The 17,181-nt window shown below is 35.2% G+C and overlaps 1 protein-coding gene and 1 pseudogene across 2 annotated transcripts in view; one reads left to right on the forward strand and one right to left on the reverse strand.

The window, feature by feature from the left end:
- The window catches only part of LNPEP (leucyl and cystinyl aminopeptidase), a 120,110-nt gene that overhangs the window by 89,243 nt on the left and 13,686 nt on the right, over positions 1-17,181 (reverse strand). The gene's annotated exons all lie outside the window — the stretch shown is intronic.
- On the forward strand, positions 10,641-11,472 carry LOC143665555 (TIMELESS-interacting protein pseudogene; annotated as a pseudogene).

A 17,181-nucleotide genomic window follows, 5' to 3' on the forward strand; every position in this document is an offset into this window, starting at 1 on the left:
ATCAATCAGGACTCTGGACACCAAGACAGGCTTTACTATTCAGTTTCCACAGGACCTCCTATTAAGAGGGAGAGTCTATATATCTTTACTCCTTGATTCTGTACTGGCCTTATAACTTGTTTTAATCAACAAAACCCAGTTAAGTGATGCACCACAATTTCCAAGACTAGACTTCGAGAAGCCTTGTAGTTTCCACCAATTCTCTCTTGCTGCCCTGAGAGTCCCAATGGGAAGAAATGTGAGCTAGTTTGTGATTGAGGAACCACATGGAAGACAAGCCCAGGCAACAGCCAACACCAATTTCCAGATATATGAGTCAAGCTCTTGGACAACCCAACTCCAGTTAAGCTGTCAGATGACAGCTACTACAAGAACGGCCCTCAGGCAAGACCAGCAAAATAAACACACAGCTGAGTACAGCTAAAATTACTGACCTACAAAATCATGACATCGTTTTGGTGTACTGTTCTTTCAGGCTAGTTTTATTCCCTAAAACAAAGTTAAGATTACACTATATATGCTAGTCCTAAGATTCTGTGGTGTCTCTGGAATGGGAATACATGCAGGGCCTAATGGTTACTTTGGACTTCAACTGAGACACACAGAGAGAACTGAATGTTTGGTATTCAGAACATTTGCATTCTTTGTGTGTACTCTTGAGTACAGCTGTGGAGTTGCCCCCCAAAGGTCCTCTTGTACATGGTGCCATAGTTTCTCACCCCTTCATTGAGGCATGAAAGGAAGCTCTGCTTGGAATCCTAGCATAAGACCAGGTTAGACACAGAAGGAAGTAACATGAAGTTTACCACCACCACCATCACCTTACCACCACCACCAATGATGATTATAAAAACTAACATTCACTGAAGGCTTTATCACATGGTAGCACTGGGCTGAAGTGCAAGAAAGCAGCATAGCAGAGTAAAGAAAACTCTCAGGAATCAGAGAGCTCTGCCACCTTCTAACTATGGGACCTTGAGCAAGTTTTTTCTTCTTTTCAAGACTTAGTTTACTCCTTTGTAAAATGGGAGTAGTAACTGTACCTACTTCATTAAGTAGATGTAAAAATTAAATGAGATAGGTATAAAGCATTTAGAACAGGGCCTAGGGCACAGTAAGTGCTGAATATATACTAACTCTCCATATTATTAATCAGCATCCCACATGACTTCTCATTTAACACTGACAATATTATACAGATCAAGGAGTAAAAGTCAAAGGCTAAAAAACTTGCTCAAGGTTACAAAAAGTCTATTTTTTGCTATTTTATGAAACAAGAAGCTTTTTTAGAAAACTAGAAACATTTTTAGAGAACCGCTAATCCTATTACCTTTTACAGATAAAACAATTAACTTTTGTGCAAAATTATTCATCTCACTTGTGAAAATGATTGAAACCAAGGAGTTTTTTTCTTTTAGTCTTAAAATTTTACCTTCTCTGTAGAAAAATGGAAGTGAAACCATAAGAAATTTTAACCCACAGAACTGTTCAGCTAAGTTTAGCTCTATCCAAATTCAGCTTGGTGAGTTTGAAAACAAACAACCACTTTCCCAGACTTACAGGAAATAGTTAAGCAACCTCAGAAGTCATTTGTTCTTGCAATGTGGTAGGCAAAAAAAAAAAAAAAAAATTAAGTCCTTTCTCTGCAAATAATGATATACTAACATTGCACAATCATCAACTTAAGCAGCAAGCCTACAAGACGCCACGCGTTATTATTCTATCCTAGATATCCCTTTTCCTTTTAAAAAAAAAAAAGCAAAGAGAACTATTACATGTTTTTCTTAAATGAACTTTTACATTTTATAATTAAATGGATTTTCAAAACCAAGACCAAGCCAGAAGAATAAAAATCGTGGTAGAGAACAGACAGGCTAATAACTCAGAACAGAGCAACATATGGTTCCATCCTGATCTCAGTCATAGCAGAGGCCAGACATATTTGCTGGAAAAAATGACATTTTAAGAGAAATTTCTCAAGTTTTATTATAGCTGCTTTTTTTTTTTTGTGAGAAAATCTATCTGCTGTCTCTTTTTTTGCTTTATACTATTTGCTGATATCCAGAACAGTAAAACATATTACTTGGAATGAGAGAATCTTGTATCATTACCAAAATTACAGTTTTCTGGCTAAATGTTGAAACATTTCCTAATTTTTAACATTTGTGGGTTTTTTTAAAGCATTGTGTTTTTTGAACATTTGTTTTTGATGCAAGCATTTCTACACATTTTATTGCTTTCCTGTCTTACAAAAAGTATTCTGAAAATATGGTCATCATTGGAAAAATCATTGACTGCATTATATAGTTGTTGGGACCCAGAACTTAGTATTCTAGCTAGTAAGAGTCCTTTATGGAATGACCTTGACCCCACAACCCCAGAATATGGTCAATTTGCCCAAAAATGTGTTTCAATTAACAATTTAAAGTTTATAACAAATCATATTGCATGGAATTTTTTTTAAGTTTTAGTTTAGATATAGTCATTGAACTAAGTTTCACTGCAACTGTTTACTCCAACTTTTTCCCAGAGGATTCTAAAGCTTGACTGAAGGTTAATTTTGATTATGATTCACACATCAGATCATAAACATTTCTTACTACTTAAAAAGACATTTATTTGATGAAGCCAATTAGGAAATCTGTGAATTGAGATAAATGTAAAAAGCAGGCTAGATGAAAAATGTGTTGGCATATACATATTAATAATATTGTTTATTACTATCCTTGGTGTTAGAGTCATGCACTAGACTTTTTTTTTTTTTTAGCATGGGCAGGTACTGGGAAACGAATCCGTGTCTCCAGCATGGCAGGCAAGAACTCTGTCACCGAGCCATTGCTGTCTGCCCAAGACTTTTAATTTGAAAGACACAAGAGATTCTCATGATTACAAATTTTAGACCATCCCAGGTTGAGAAAATCCCTAAATACTCAATTTGATCAGATAAAGAAAAAGACCTGCAGAGATATGGCGTTAATAAACCCAATTGAAAATACAAAACTAAACCAAAACCAAATTAAAACAAAGATGACCCCTAAAATGTCAGTTGTTAAAATTCATCCTCATCTGTGGAGGTGTGGCACTACACAAACCCAAGAAAAACATGTTTTTAAACTTACTCCATTTCTGTGGGTGTGAACCAATTATAAATAGGACTTTTGATGAGGTTACTTAAGGTGTGCTCCAATTCAATCAGGATGGGTCTTAATCCTTTTACTGGAGTCCTTTATAAACAGAATGAAATTCAATGGAGTCAAGGACCAGGCTCACCACAGCCAGTCTTCAGGGAGAAAGCATCGCCTTGATCTGGACTTCCTCCTGGCCTCAAAACTATGAACTAATAAGTCCTCATTGTTTAAACCAACCTACTGCATGGTATTTGCTTGAGCATCCCAGGAAACTAAAATACCAACTAATACAAATAGCTAAAAACTTTATCGAAAGTGAAAATGAAGAAGAGTTCAGCAAATTATTAAATTAGATAAATATGATCGCACAGCTATTTGGGTGAACTGATCAAGGTCAAAATTTTGGAGCATCATGAGCCATGTTAAAACCATTCCACCCTCATCTTCTCCTCAGTTCTAACCACAGAACACTACAACAAGATATAGAGGTAGGGTACACATGTGGTTCAGTGGTAGAAGGCTGGCTTTCCATGTGGGAGGACCTAGGTTTGATTCTCACATCATGCCCCCCCTCAAAAAAAAAGATACAGAGGTAGTTTCAGTGGCTCATCAAATAAAATAAAAAATCCAACTATTCTGGAACATATTCTTTGTTCCCACATCACTTCTACATATGGTAATTAATTCTGTCCTTCATCAGCGCACCAAATTAACCATTACTCTCCACTACCTTTACAAGTTGACTGGTACGATAGGCAGAATAACAGTCTCCCAAAATGTCCATTATCTAAATCCCCAGAACATCTCAGTGTGTTATTTTACATGGCAAAAGGGACTCCAGATGTGTAATTAAGGTTAAGGACCTTGAAATGGAGAGATATCCTGCGTTATTGTAATTGGCCCAATATAATCACAAGATCCCTAAAAGTAGAAGAGGGAGGCAAAAGAGGTCAAACTGGACATGCTGTTTAAAGGACTCAACTCAGTTCCTAGCTTTAAAGATGGAGCAGAAAGGGGGCCAGGAACCAAAGACTATGGACACCCTCTAGAAGCTGATAAAGACAAGAAACAGATCCTGCCCCAAAGCCTATACAGAAAAGAAAGCAGCCCTGTGAGATTTTGGCCTGGTGAGACCTATATCAGACTTCTGACCTACAGAAATATAAGATAATAAATTTGTGTTAAGTCACTGAGTACGTGATAATTCGCTATGGGGAGCAAATGAAAACTACCACACTGCTACCCAGAGCATGCCCAACTTCAAGGTCAGTCAGCTCCTCTCCAGTACTCTGGTGGAGTTAGGTGTTTAGCTCTGGTATTTTCAAGTATGCCTGGTATAGTCATTAGGAAACTCAATTCAGTTATGAAACAGATGAAGAAAGCTATTCTGAAAAGATCAACTGAAAGCTATGGAAAGTCTCAGAAAGGCAAGCCACTAAAATGTCCATGTTTTCACTTTACTTTAAAGAAACTAAAAGCAGGCAGATTATGGAGAGCCAAACTTTGTGAAACACCCCACATGGGAGGTGAGTTTTTGTTTCTTCTCTTTTCCTTCATCACTTTCTCCCAAGGGCAAAGTTGTGGAATGGGGTGGCAGGACCCAAAGGTAGAACTCTTAATAGTTGAAGTCCCATCTTTCTATCCAGAGAAACTAGGAAAATCATGTCTCCCAGCAAAGAATGTGAGAACCATAATAACCCCCAAAGCTACATATGTACAGGACAGACCAAAACCAGCAGTGCAAAGTGTATTAGTTTTCTATTGCTATTCTAACAAATTAGATGGCTTAAAACAACACACATTTATTATCTTACATTCTGGAGGTCAGAAGACTGAAATGGGTATTACTTGGCTAAAATCAAGGTGTCTGCAGTGCTGTGTTCCTTCGGGAGGCTATAGGAAGAATCTTTTAATCTTCTCCAGCTTCTACCAGTTATCTGCATTTCTCACCTCACAGCTCCCCATTCACTGTTAGAGCCAGCAATAGCTGGTCGAGTCTTTCCCAAAGAATCAAGAAAACGTGAGCAATTCTGAAGGGAAAAGACAATCAACAGAGGTTAGAACTGTCAAATACTTTAAAGCTTTAAAGCTCTTACTACAGCCATACTCCATGAGGTAAAGAAGAACTTGAAATAAATGAAAGAGTAAGATTTTCAGTAAAGAAATAGAAACTATAAAAACATTTATAACTGAAAACACAATATCTGAAATAAAAAAATTTTGAATGAATTGTCTCAAGGCCAGAATGGAGATGGCAAAGAAAAAAAAAATCAAGGAACTTAAATATAAACAGAAATTATTCAATTTGAAGAACAGAGAAGAAAAAGTATGAAAAAACATGGGAACAGTGACTCAAGAATGTGCAGGACATTATTAAAAGAAATTAACATATAGTAACTGGAGACCTAAAATAAAAGGAAAAAGACACTGGAATATAAAAATTATCTAAGAAATAATGGCCAAAAACTTCCCAAACATGGTAAAAGATAAATTTACAGATTCAAGCTCAATTAATATATATGAAAAAGATAAACCTAAAGAAAATCAAACCAAGACACAAACTGCTGAAAATCAAAAGCTAAGATAAATTCATAAGTAGCTAAAAAAACAAACCAAACAACCCCCCACATTATGTATGGGGAAGCAACAGTTCAAACACAATGGACTGCCTAACAGAAAATTACGGAGGCCAGAAGACAACAGAACATCTTTAAAGCACAGAACAAAAAAAACCATCTACAAAAATTCCAGTGAAAATATTCTTCAGGAGTGAAGCTAAAATAAAAACATCTTCAAAAGAAGGAAAGCTAAGAAAATCTATCACCAGCAGAACTGCTCTACCAAGAAATAATAGAGAAAGTTCTTCAGGTTGAAAGGAAAGGATACCGGAGGATACCAAGAGAAAAATAAAGAACAAAAGATATGGTAAATAGACAAGAATTTATAAAAGATGTTTTTCTTTTTATGTTTTCTGAACGACACCTGACTGTTTAGAGCAAAAATTACAACATTGCTTTGTGGAATTTCAATGTATGAAACAATATATAACAACCATAACATAAAGGTCAGGGAGAAGGGATACCTAAATGGTCGCAAAGTCTTTAAATTTTACATGAAGTGGTACAGGGTTAATAATAATGTTGAAAGCTTAGTTATGTATATTGTAATTTATAGAGAACAACCATTAAAAAATAAGAGAGTCAAAACAGTCACTATATAAATTAAAATGGGTATTAAAAACATTTAAATAACCCTGAGGAAGGCAGAAAAAGGAAAAACAAAAACAAAAACAATAAAATGACAGAGCTCAATCGAATGATATCAATAATTATATTAAATGTTAATGGTCTAAACACTCTAATTGAATGCAGCACTTGACTTAGATTAAAAAAATCAAGATCGCAGAATATCCTGCTTATAAAAGACACTTTAAATATAAAGACACAGATAAGTTGACTGCAAATGGATAGAAAAAATATTCAATTTGAACAATATGGATAAGAAGGCTGAAGTGGTTATTTTAATATCAGATTTTTAAACAAAGAGTATATTATGATTCACATGATAAAAGGGACAATTCATCAAGAAGACATAACAATTAAAAATGTTCATGTGCCAAATAATATGGCCTAAAAATACAGGACACAATGACTGACAGAATTAATGGGAATAGAGACAAATTCACTGTCGAGATTAGAACACCTCTGTCAGCAATTTATTGAACTAAACAAAAAATAAGTAAAGGCATAGAGCATGTGAACACTATCAACCCCTGATCTAGCTGATTGATATCTCTAGAGCACTATATCCAACAATTGCAGAACATACATTCTTTTCTAGTGCAAATAGTACTTTCAAAAAGAGACCATATGCTGAGCCATAAAACAAGTCTCAATAAGTTTGAAGAGATTGAAATCACATAGAGTACATATCTGACTACAACAGAACTAGAAATCAAAAAGAAAAACACAAGTATCTTAAAATTAAGCAAGAACTATCTAAATCATTCCTGGATCAAAGCTAAATTTACAAATGAAAATTTTGTCTAGAAAGTGAAAATGCAACATATCAAATTGTGTGGGATACAGGTTAAGGCAGTGGTTAGATAAAAACAACTTTAAATTTCATATTTAAAAAAAAAAAAGAAAGAAAAGCCTCTAAAACCATGATGTAAGAAGGCAGAGGACGAAGAAGAAGGTAAACCAAAGAAGAAAAGAAAGAAATAATAAAGCTAAGAGCAGAAATAAATGAAACAGAAAACAGATCTTATATAAAGAAAATTGAAAGAATCAAAAGCAGGTTTTTCTTGAAAACTCCCTAATTGGCTTATCAGGGAAAAAAAGAGAACACAACACAAAGGTCAAAAATGAAAAAAAGGATACTGCCACAACTCTAGTAAACTACAAAAGATTAATAAGAGAATACTGTGAACAACTTTATGTCAATGAATTCTACAACTTAGGTGAATCTCTTGAAAAATTCATCTTGACAATTTGCCAAACTCATACAAGAAGAGAAAATCTGACTAGCCCTACATCTATAAGGGCTTATTTATTTGACATAAATAAGTCAAGTGTATTATAAAAAAAATTTCTCAAAAACAAAAGTCCAAACCCAGATGGTTTCACTCGTGAATTGTATCAAACATTCAACTAAGAAATATCACAAATCTTGCACAAACTTAAAAAATTAGAAATCAATATCCCTCATAAACACAGGGATGCGAAATCCTCAACAAAATAATGGCAACAGAACTAGAAATACATAAAACTGAAAACATAGCATAATCAAACAGTTTATCCCAGGAATGCAAAGTTGGTTTAACATTCAAAAATCAATCACTCTACTTCACCACATTAACAGAATAAAAGAGGGGGAAAAAACCATGATCAAAATTCCACAATTTGACAATATTGATCATTAAAAACTCTCAGCAAATAAGAAACAGTAGGAAGTTTTTCTAACCATTAAAAGGCAACTGCATAAAATCTATGTGTTCATGGATCAAAATACTCTATATATTGTTAAAGAATGTAAGTTTTCCCAAAATTGATCTATAGCTCCAAAGCAATACAAAGCACAATTCCAGCAGACATTTTATAGAAACTGGCAAGCCAATGCTAAAATGAATAAGGAAATGCAATGGACCTAAATTTAGCACAAAACAATTCTGGGGGAAAAAGAAGATGGAGGACTTTTCTTACCCGATGTCAAGACGTACTATAAAGCTGCAGTTATCAAAATGCTTTGGTATTGGCAAAAGATAAACATATAGATTAATGAACAGAATAGAGAGTCCAGAAATAGATACACACACACACACATATGGGCAATAAATTTTCAATAATGGTACTAAGACAATTTGATGAAAGGAAAATCTTTTTAATAAATGGTATTGGATCATTGTAATATGTGCATAGGGGTAAAACTAACTGATTTGTAACTCAAATCATACACAAATTAACTCAAAATGGATTACGGACCTAAATATAAAACCTAAAAGTATACAACTTCTGGAGGGGAAAAAAAAAACACAGGAGAAAATCTTTGCATCCTTGGCATGAGTAAAGATTTTTTTTCTTTTTGCACCGGCAGGCACTAGGAATCGAACCCAGGTCTCCAGTCTGGCAGGTGAGAAATCTGCCACTGAGCCACTGTCACACCACCCCATGGGTAAAGATTTTTTTTTATAAAGTACAAAAAGCAGAGACCTTTACAGAAAAAAACCTGATAAATTAGATTTCACAAAAATTAAAAACTTTCCAAAGGCACTATAAAGAAACAAAAAGGCAAGTCACAAACAGGGAAAATAAACTGGCAACATATACATCAGACAAAGGATTATATAGATGAATCTTAAAAATAAGAGGAAGAAAAGAAAAATAAGCCAATTTAAAGGAGTAGGAAAAAGATCTGAACTGACACTTCACAAAAGAAGATGAGCTAATGGCCAAAAATCACATGAAGACACTCAACATCAGCAGCCATCAGGAAAATGCAAATTTAAACCACAATGATATACTAATATATACCCACTAGATCGGCTAAAATTTAAAAGACTGATCATACCAAACGTTGTCAAGAATGTGGAGAACGGGCACTTTCATACCCTGCTGATGGAAATGTGAAATGGTGTAACTACTTTGGAAAACAGTTTTGCAAATTCTTAAAAAATAAAAGCCTACAATACAATCCAACCAATCAACTCTCAGGAATTAACCAAAAAGAAATGAAACAAATGCCCACATAAATACTTGTACAAGAATTTTCATACAGTTTTATTCATAATAGTCTAAAACTGGAAAAACAATGTCCCTTAAGAAGTGAACAAATTATGATATATCCAGTCAATGGAATACTACACAGCAATAAAAAGGAACTACAGATACAATGCAGATGATCTCAAAATTATTATGTTGAGTGAAAAAAACCAAGCCCAAAAAAGTGTATTGTATGATTCCATTCCTAGGAAATCTATATAAAATCCATATAATTCCATTCAGATAAAATTCTAGAGAATGCAACTAATTCATACTGACAAAATGCAAGTCAGTGGTTGTCTAGGGATAGAGATGAAGGGAAGAATGGATTATATAGTTTTGTCTGTTTTGCATTTACTTTAAATTTTTAAAAAATGACACCAAAAACTGGGACTATGGAACACTTTAGCACTCTGATATTAATTACCCAAAGACAAATTTAAGATGCTAATGAATTTGAACAATTACTGCCTATTTACATGCCAGACTCCAGGCCCTTTTCCACAATTACCTTCTGCCCACTTACACATAGGAACTCTACAAGGTCTTCTGTTTAAAAGTATTCCTGAGACTATTCTGTTTAAAAGTATTCCTGACACTATAAAACCAGCAGAATGAAGGCTAAATCTCTACAATGTTAATAAGTATTCCAAGGTATTATGAATGGGTGAATAAATCACCTACTTTTACAGAACTCTAGTTCAATGGATGTACATGTTAATGTTAGATCACAGTTTACAATATATGCTATTTTGGGATCAGGAGAAGGGAAAATAGTTTTAAGGTTACTATAACATCAATTTTGACCTTCACAGTTTCACTTATTTCTACTTTAGACATTACGCTAATGCCTAAAGAAATCCTTATAAACCACGGACGACCCACTGTGGACAGGTTAATACAGAATAGGCAAAGACAACAAATAATTTTATTGTGATATACCTAGATGTCAAAGGTCTCACAATTCTTCTTTTTTAATTATCTGGTGAGCATTCTTTAACCTTAAGGATAAAAGTAAATGTAACTTGAGCGGTGCAATGGTGGCTCAGTGGAAGAATTCTCACCTGCCATGCCAGAGCCCCGGGTTCAATTCCCAGAGCCTGCCCATGCCAAAAAACCCTGCAGTTTGCTGCCACCTAAGGCAAGTGCCAGGCTACAGTGTCTGTAGTGGTAAGTGAGGTTCGAGGAAGATGAACCTGCAAAAAGAGATCCAGGAGGAGTGTCCAGAAAGGGAGGAAAACCAGAGAAAAAGATGCTAGAACCACAGGAGAACAACTTGATTGACCTACCAAATTATGATCATGTACAAGATGAAACTTTTCCTCCTTCTCCCATCTCCAGCCTCTCCAGAGAGAGAAGATGGTGAAGGTGCTGAACCTGATGAAGAATCAGGGAGAGGAGCACCTGCTCCGTACCTCCAAAGAGAACTGATAAAAGGAATTTACCCAAATTGGATGCTCAGAGATTAATTTCAGAGAAAGAGAGCTTCCAGCCTCTTTAAGCAAAATTCAATGTTATGAGGCTGAAGACTTAAAGACGCTGATCAGACACATGGAGCACTGGGCACATAGGCTGTTACCTGAACGGCAGACTGAGGATTTTATTAACAGAATTGAATACCTGGGGAATAAAAACAAAGTTCAGACCTGTTTAAAACAAATTCAACTTGATCTCCATGCTATACATGAAGATTTTATTAGCAATAATGATAAATTAGGGGAAAATAATGGCCATGATTGCTACTGAAATTGATGCCTTTTTCACAAACTCATCTGTGAGGAGCTTGCTTCTCAGTCAAGCAAAAGCATGACAGAAGATCAGCAACAAAGAATTGAAAGGAATAAACAATTGGCCTTGGAAAGAAGGCAGGTAAAGGTATTGAGTCGCAGTTAGTCCCAAGGAAATGATTTGATAGTGAACACACCTACAGCACAGTCAGTTGAAGAGGTCAATACAGGTGAAGATCAAAAAGAGGAGTAAAACGACTAAATGAACTCATTCTAGACAATCCACATAATGCTGCTGCCACTAATACTATAAATGTAGAAGAGGAATTAAAATTAGAGAAAACACAACTGGACTAATCCTTTAAAAATGTGTAATATATGTAGGTAGTGGAGAAGCTTTGACTACCTATGGGCATGCTAAGAGTTATTTCTGGAGGACCTCTTTTGTTGCTCAGATGTGGCCTCAGTCTCTCTCTAAGCCCAACTCTGCAAGTGAAATAATTGCCCTCCCCACTATGTGGGACATGATATCCAGGGGTGAGAGTCTCTGGCAATGTGGGAAATGACTCCTAGGGATGAATCCAGACCTGGCACCATAGGATTAACAATTCTATTCTGACCAAAGAGGGTAAAAGAAATGTAATTAATAAAGTATCAGTGGCAGAGAGAGTTCAAATAGAGTTGAGAGGCTACTATGCAAGCTTCAGTTAGACCTTCTACCTATCATAACCTGCAAACCCCCAACCAGGACCATTCCAGCCAATCCTAAAGAACACCTAGGGGGCAGGCAATGGTGGCTCAGTGGCAGAGTTCTTGCCTGCCATGCCAGAGACCTGGGTTCGTTTCCTGGTGCCTGACCATGCTACAAAAAAAAAGAACACCTAGGGCAATATATAAGATTCCACAAGGGTTCCATGAACTAGAGTAACTTTCCAGAAACCTACAACCTCCAGATGGAATTCTGGTCCAGATAAGTTCTGAAACCTAGCCCAGCCTCTCCAGAACACCAACAGTTACATCTCCCTACCCCATATTAGTGACAGACCCTTCCAATATGAAAAAGTTAGAATCACCATAGCCCAAACACCCCTAAAGAGAGGGATGGAGGGATCAAGGGTGATGGTGGAATTGTACAGAGAAGATAGGATTTAACAAATAAATATGAATGCTGAATCATTAAACTGATATCTCTTTTAATCTCCAGTATTTTAGAGCAGCTAGAAGTAAAAACCTAAAATTGTAAAACTGTAACTCATGTCAAACTCTGAAATATTTTCTACAATTAATTGTGGTGTTGTGCTTTGAAATTTATAGCTTTTTTATATATGTTATTTTTCACAAAAAAAGAAGGAAAAAAAAGTCGATTGTGATGATAAAAAAATATTTAAGCCCTCTACCCTCCTATATTTTGGAGTAGTTAGAAGGAGAAATATGAGAGGATCGTATGGTAGCCCATGACAAACTCTAGGATCTGTCCTGCAACTATTTGTTCAAGAGTGCCTTGAAAACTATTCCTTTTCTATTTCTTTGCTTTATATATATGTTATACTATATAATTTAAAAAGTTAAAAAAATAAAAGAGATTGTTGGAGGAGGGAGATGGATGGAACAAAATAAACACATTTTAAAAAAAAAAATGTATAATAGTAACTATGTTTCATCAAGAAATGATATTTCTGAAGTTAGATAAGACTCACCTAAGAGAGAAAATGTATCTGTTAACTTACTGGTTTGGAGGTATTATGTGTTTTGTCTACTTTGAATGAAAATCCTTTCATTGTAAAGTTTTTACACATTTCCTGCTTAAAACCTGGTATCTGTTTAAATTATGCTTTTCATTTATTATTATTAGCTTTAGTTAACAGTCTATTCTCTTTAGTGCTTATTTTTGTATAGATGGATATGGCTTCATGAAATGATGAGGAATTAATAAGCAGTTTCTGTTGCTAGTTCTGCCATTTGATGCCTTGCTTTCACTAAATTGTGTGATTTTAAATGTAAATATATGTTGAATATTAATGCCCATTTAAAAAAATAAATGAAAATAAAAATTATTTTACAAACTGAAAAATAAATGTAACTTGATAAACACTGGGCAGAAAATGTTACAAGGTCAGAGTCAGAGATAGTTTTTGCCTCTATGCTACACAAGCGTTTTTATATCAACCTCTGTCAAGAATTTTAAAAGGAGTAAAAAATAAATAAAATATGAAATACTTCAAACACTAAAACATAGACCTGGTTTGCTTCTTAGAAATTAATATTTTAGTTAAAGCAGACAAATAAAAAGATGCTAAAATACAACTGGGCAAGAGGAAACTTTCAGATCACAGCAGAGATACATGAAGACCCTGGAAAGGAGAAACCACATAATTTCAATGTATGGCAAAATATTATTTAGCCACATATTATTCTCCATGTAAGTAAAGCCAACTTGCAGGGAGTGAACATCCTTCTCTATTCCATCAGATAAACTGGATTCTAAATAGACTCTTTAGTCTGTGCAAGAGAGAGACATACAGAGGAAAGAAGGTGGAAGTAGGAGTGGTTTAGGTAGCAGTGGTTGGCTGAAAGAAAATAATTAGTAGTTCTGATTTAAGCAAGCCGTAGATGCTATTCAAAGCTTTAAAGAAATCTGCTCTGAAAAAAGTCTCCCACTATACTGTAATAAGGCCTGCCTCTCTATATTTATACCTCACTAGCTTTTCAAACCAACAAAATATCAATCAGGAATCACGAGAGTCGTCTAGGTGCTCTCTACCTAGTAAAAATCACTTTGCAGTTTACTGGAAGAACTCTCCTTTCCCCACTGCTAGACAAATGGAAATAGCATTATAGCAAGCTAATTACAGATTGTCTGTTCCAGATGCAGTCAAATCCCATGGGCTGGTCCCAGCTAACCTAGTTAGGTTCAGGGACAAAATCTGTAAAAATTAGATCAATACTAGTCCCTCATTTGCCCAAAGAGCCCAGAATAAAGAGGGTTTATTCTAGTTCTCTTTTAAAGGTCTAGATCATTTTATGGCAGGGATGGTATGGGACAAAAGGTTTTTGTTTTTTTTAATCATCTAGGACTCCTGGTTCCATAGATCAGGACAAGTAAACACAATAATAAAACCATGTAGTTCTCTGCTTCATTAAAATGAAGAGAATGCTAAGCAACCATTAAAGGGCTGAGAAATTAAATTATGTATGCCTGTGCTGTATGTGTTAAAGGGTAGACAGTATTAAGAAAGAAGGAGAACTTAATGAAATCTCTTCAAGTATAAACAGAAGACAGATAAAAATAGATTATTTTAAAAGGTAAATAAGTGGTTAAAAATATATATTGTGTTCTCTTAATTTTAGAACCATCCAGGGCTGAAATAAATAGAATCATCTAGAATTTTCAAGTGATCAAGGCATCTGACATGTGGCTTATTCAGATATGCTTAGTCAAAGCATTTCCTGCTCCTGTGACCTAGATCTATCTTAAGAAACTGGCTATCCAATTCCAAGGGCTCTGCTTCCTGCCAGCGGTAGACACCCAAAGTTTTGTTCTAAGGTATTCCTCTCAGTCCCCGAGGAAGATGGGGTTAAGCTTAGAGTGACACACTGCTCCAGGATGTGGTACAGGTATCCCCTACGAATCTTGATACTTTCTCAGGGGGTTTCAAACTCAAAATTATTTTCATAATAAGATATAATTTGCCATTTTCACCTCTAGGCTCTCATGAGTGTACAGTGAAGTTTTCCAAAGGCTTCATGACATGCAATATTATAATCTGAAAAGTCTGATGCAAAAGTGGATCTGAAAACCTAGCTGTTTTCTTTTAAGCAAGACATTAAAGAGATTTCACACACACACAAAAAAAGTAAAATAATGCCTCTCACTAATTTTCCTGTTTTGGAAAATGGTTATTTTTCATTTAAAAATGTTAACATGTAAAGAGTTTTTATTGCTATTTTTCAATAAATATTTTTCTAAATTTCTGGTGTTAATTTCTAATATAGTATCTATAGATATTACCCACATGAACAAAGCTCTTTGGGTCCACAGTAACTTTTATGAGTGTAAAAGGAATCCTGAGACCTTAAAGTTTGAGAACCATAACCACACCTTCAAAGGAAAAAAAAAACTCCCAAACCCCCAAGACAAGATCATGATCATGAAGTCTCAATACACTATTTGAAAAAGCATATAGAGTAAATATACCAAGTATAAAAAGCATATGGCAGGGGAGGTATGGAACAAAGGGTTTTGTATCATCCTGGATTCCCAGGTCCAGAAAAAAACATTCATTTAACTAAGTGTGCTTCTTTGAGCATCCTAGGGCAGGAACATAGATGCCAATAACTTATTCCTATGGGAAAGCACAATCTTCTTTACCCTTGTGATTTCCAGGCACAGGTTGTCTAACGTGAAGATCAACTATAGTTCACTGCCAAAAAGTCCCTCCATAAATATACTAAGGTGACAAAAATGAAGATTTTATTTTAAGGGTTTTTGGGAAAGTGTATTGAATCATGTCTTCACTGCACCCTAATATACGACCACTGTGGAGCTGTTTAGATTCTGTCCTCAAAATATCATTTGATTTTTATACTCTAACATTAAGACAGAAACACTTGCATTCTTTTTCCCTCCTGGTTAGTATCAGGTCTAAAATTCATGTTTTCATACCTTATCTCACACTGCAAGTAATTCATACCACTAGTTATTCTGTTATGTCAACTAACAGAGAGACCTGCCTTTCAGTGTTTTTTTCTAATGACAGCCACAACATAGCTTCACCTCTTTCATCCTTCCCATAAGGAAAAGGGAAAGCTTGTGCATGACCGATTCATGTCTTATTACCAACCCAGTATGATGTAAGGAAATTCCTTCTTAAAAGTTGAATCTTACTGGCTTGAGAATGTTTTGGGGGCTATCTAATGATGAGAAAAGTACTTCAACCGTAGGTCAGCCGGAAGGTCCTGAGCACTGCAGGAAAAGAAATGACTTAACCTTACCACTTTGGCTTCAAACGCACAGCAGCCCTCTAGCTATGAAGTAAGCTCAGAAGATAAGAGTGTAGGAAAATATTGGGCTTTTCTTCAATTTTGATTTTGAAAATGCCTCAAAGTAAGAGATACCTTTCCCCCAATCATCATCTTTCCCTCAATACTGAGACCATGCCATATTCATCACTGTCTTTCTTCACTGCACAAAGCATAGGACCTGAAATACAGCAAATGTTTAATAAATGTATTTAGTGGAAATGTATTCAGTGGGAAGGGAAGCTAAATGAATACTGACAAGAATGCTCCAAGATATGATTTGGAATTACTCTAGTTGCTACAGAGAAGTTCACAGAAAAAGGAAAAGGCCAATGAAATTTAGCTTTCCTTTAAAAAACAAAAAACACTGTAAATTAAAAGAGTACAAATAAGACAAAACTATTTGTTTTAGAGCTGCTTAGAGTATAACAGCCTCAGATAAAATTTACTGAGATCTAATATGTGTGAGACACTATGTGAGGTGACAGCTAAAGTAGCAAATACAAGAAAATTTTATTTTTATCTGCTGTATGTAATCAATGGCTCCTGGTTGAAATCACACATACAGTCTTTATATAGACTTGAAATGTGGTTTCACGCACTTAGAAAATGGAGTCCTAAACAACTGGTACCTCTGCTTTCATAAATATCATTTACGCTTCTTTGAGCATCCTTGGGCAAGACTGAAGACGCCAATAACTTATCCCTGTGGGAAAACACAATATTCTTTTCGCTTAAGCTTCCCAGGAACAACTGCGGTCCAAAGCGAGGACTGCCTCTTCTCGGTTCCCATATAACCCACACTAAATAACAATTTATTCCATACATCTTTCAACTTTCTGTTTGGTCAAAATACTAGCATGTATGTTTCAGAAGTTCAAAATACTGTATTTGTAAGAAGAAGAAGAAAAAAACAGATCCAGAGACTTCTGCAGAGTAGATTTAGGGAAGTAAACTGCCATAATTAATAATGGATTCTCAGAGTCAAAAGCTGTTACTAAGGTACATTCATTTAGCAAAAAATAATAATAACAAAATAAAGGCATC

The sequence above is a fragment of the Tamandua tetradactyla genome, chromosome 21 (genome assembly GCF_023851605.1).
Source record: "Tamandua tetradactyla isolate mTamTet1 chromosome 21, mTamTet1.pri, whole genome shotgun sequence".
Lineage (NCBI taxonomy): Eukaryota > Metazoa > Chordata > Mammalia > Pilosa > Myrmecophagidae > Tamandua > Tamandua tetradactyla.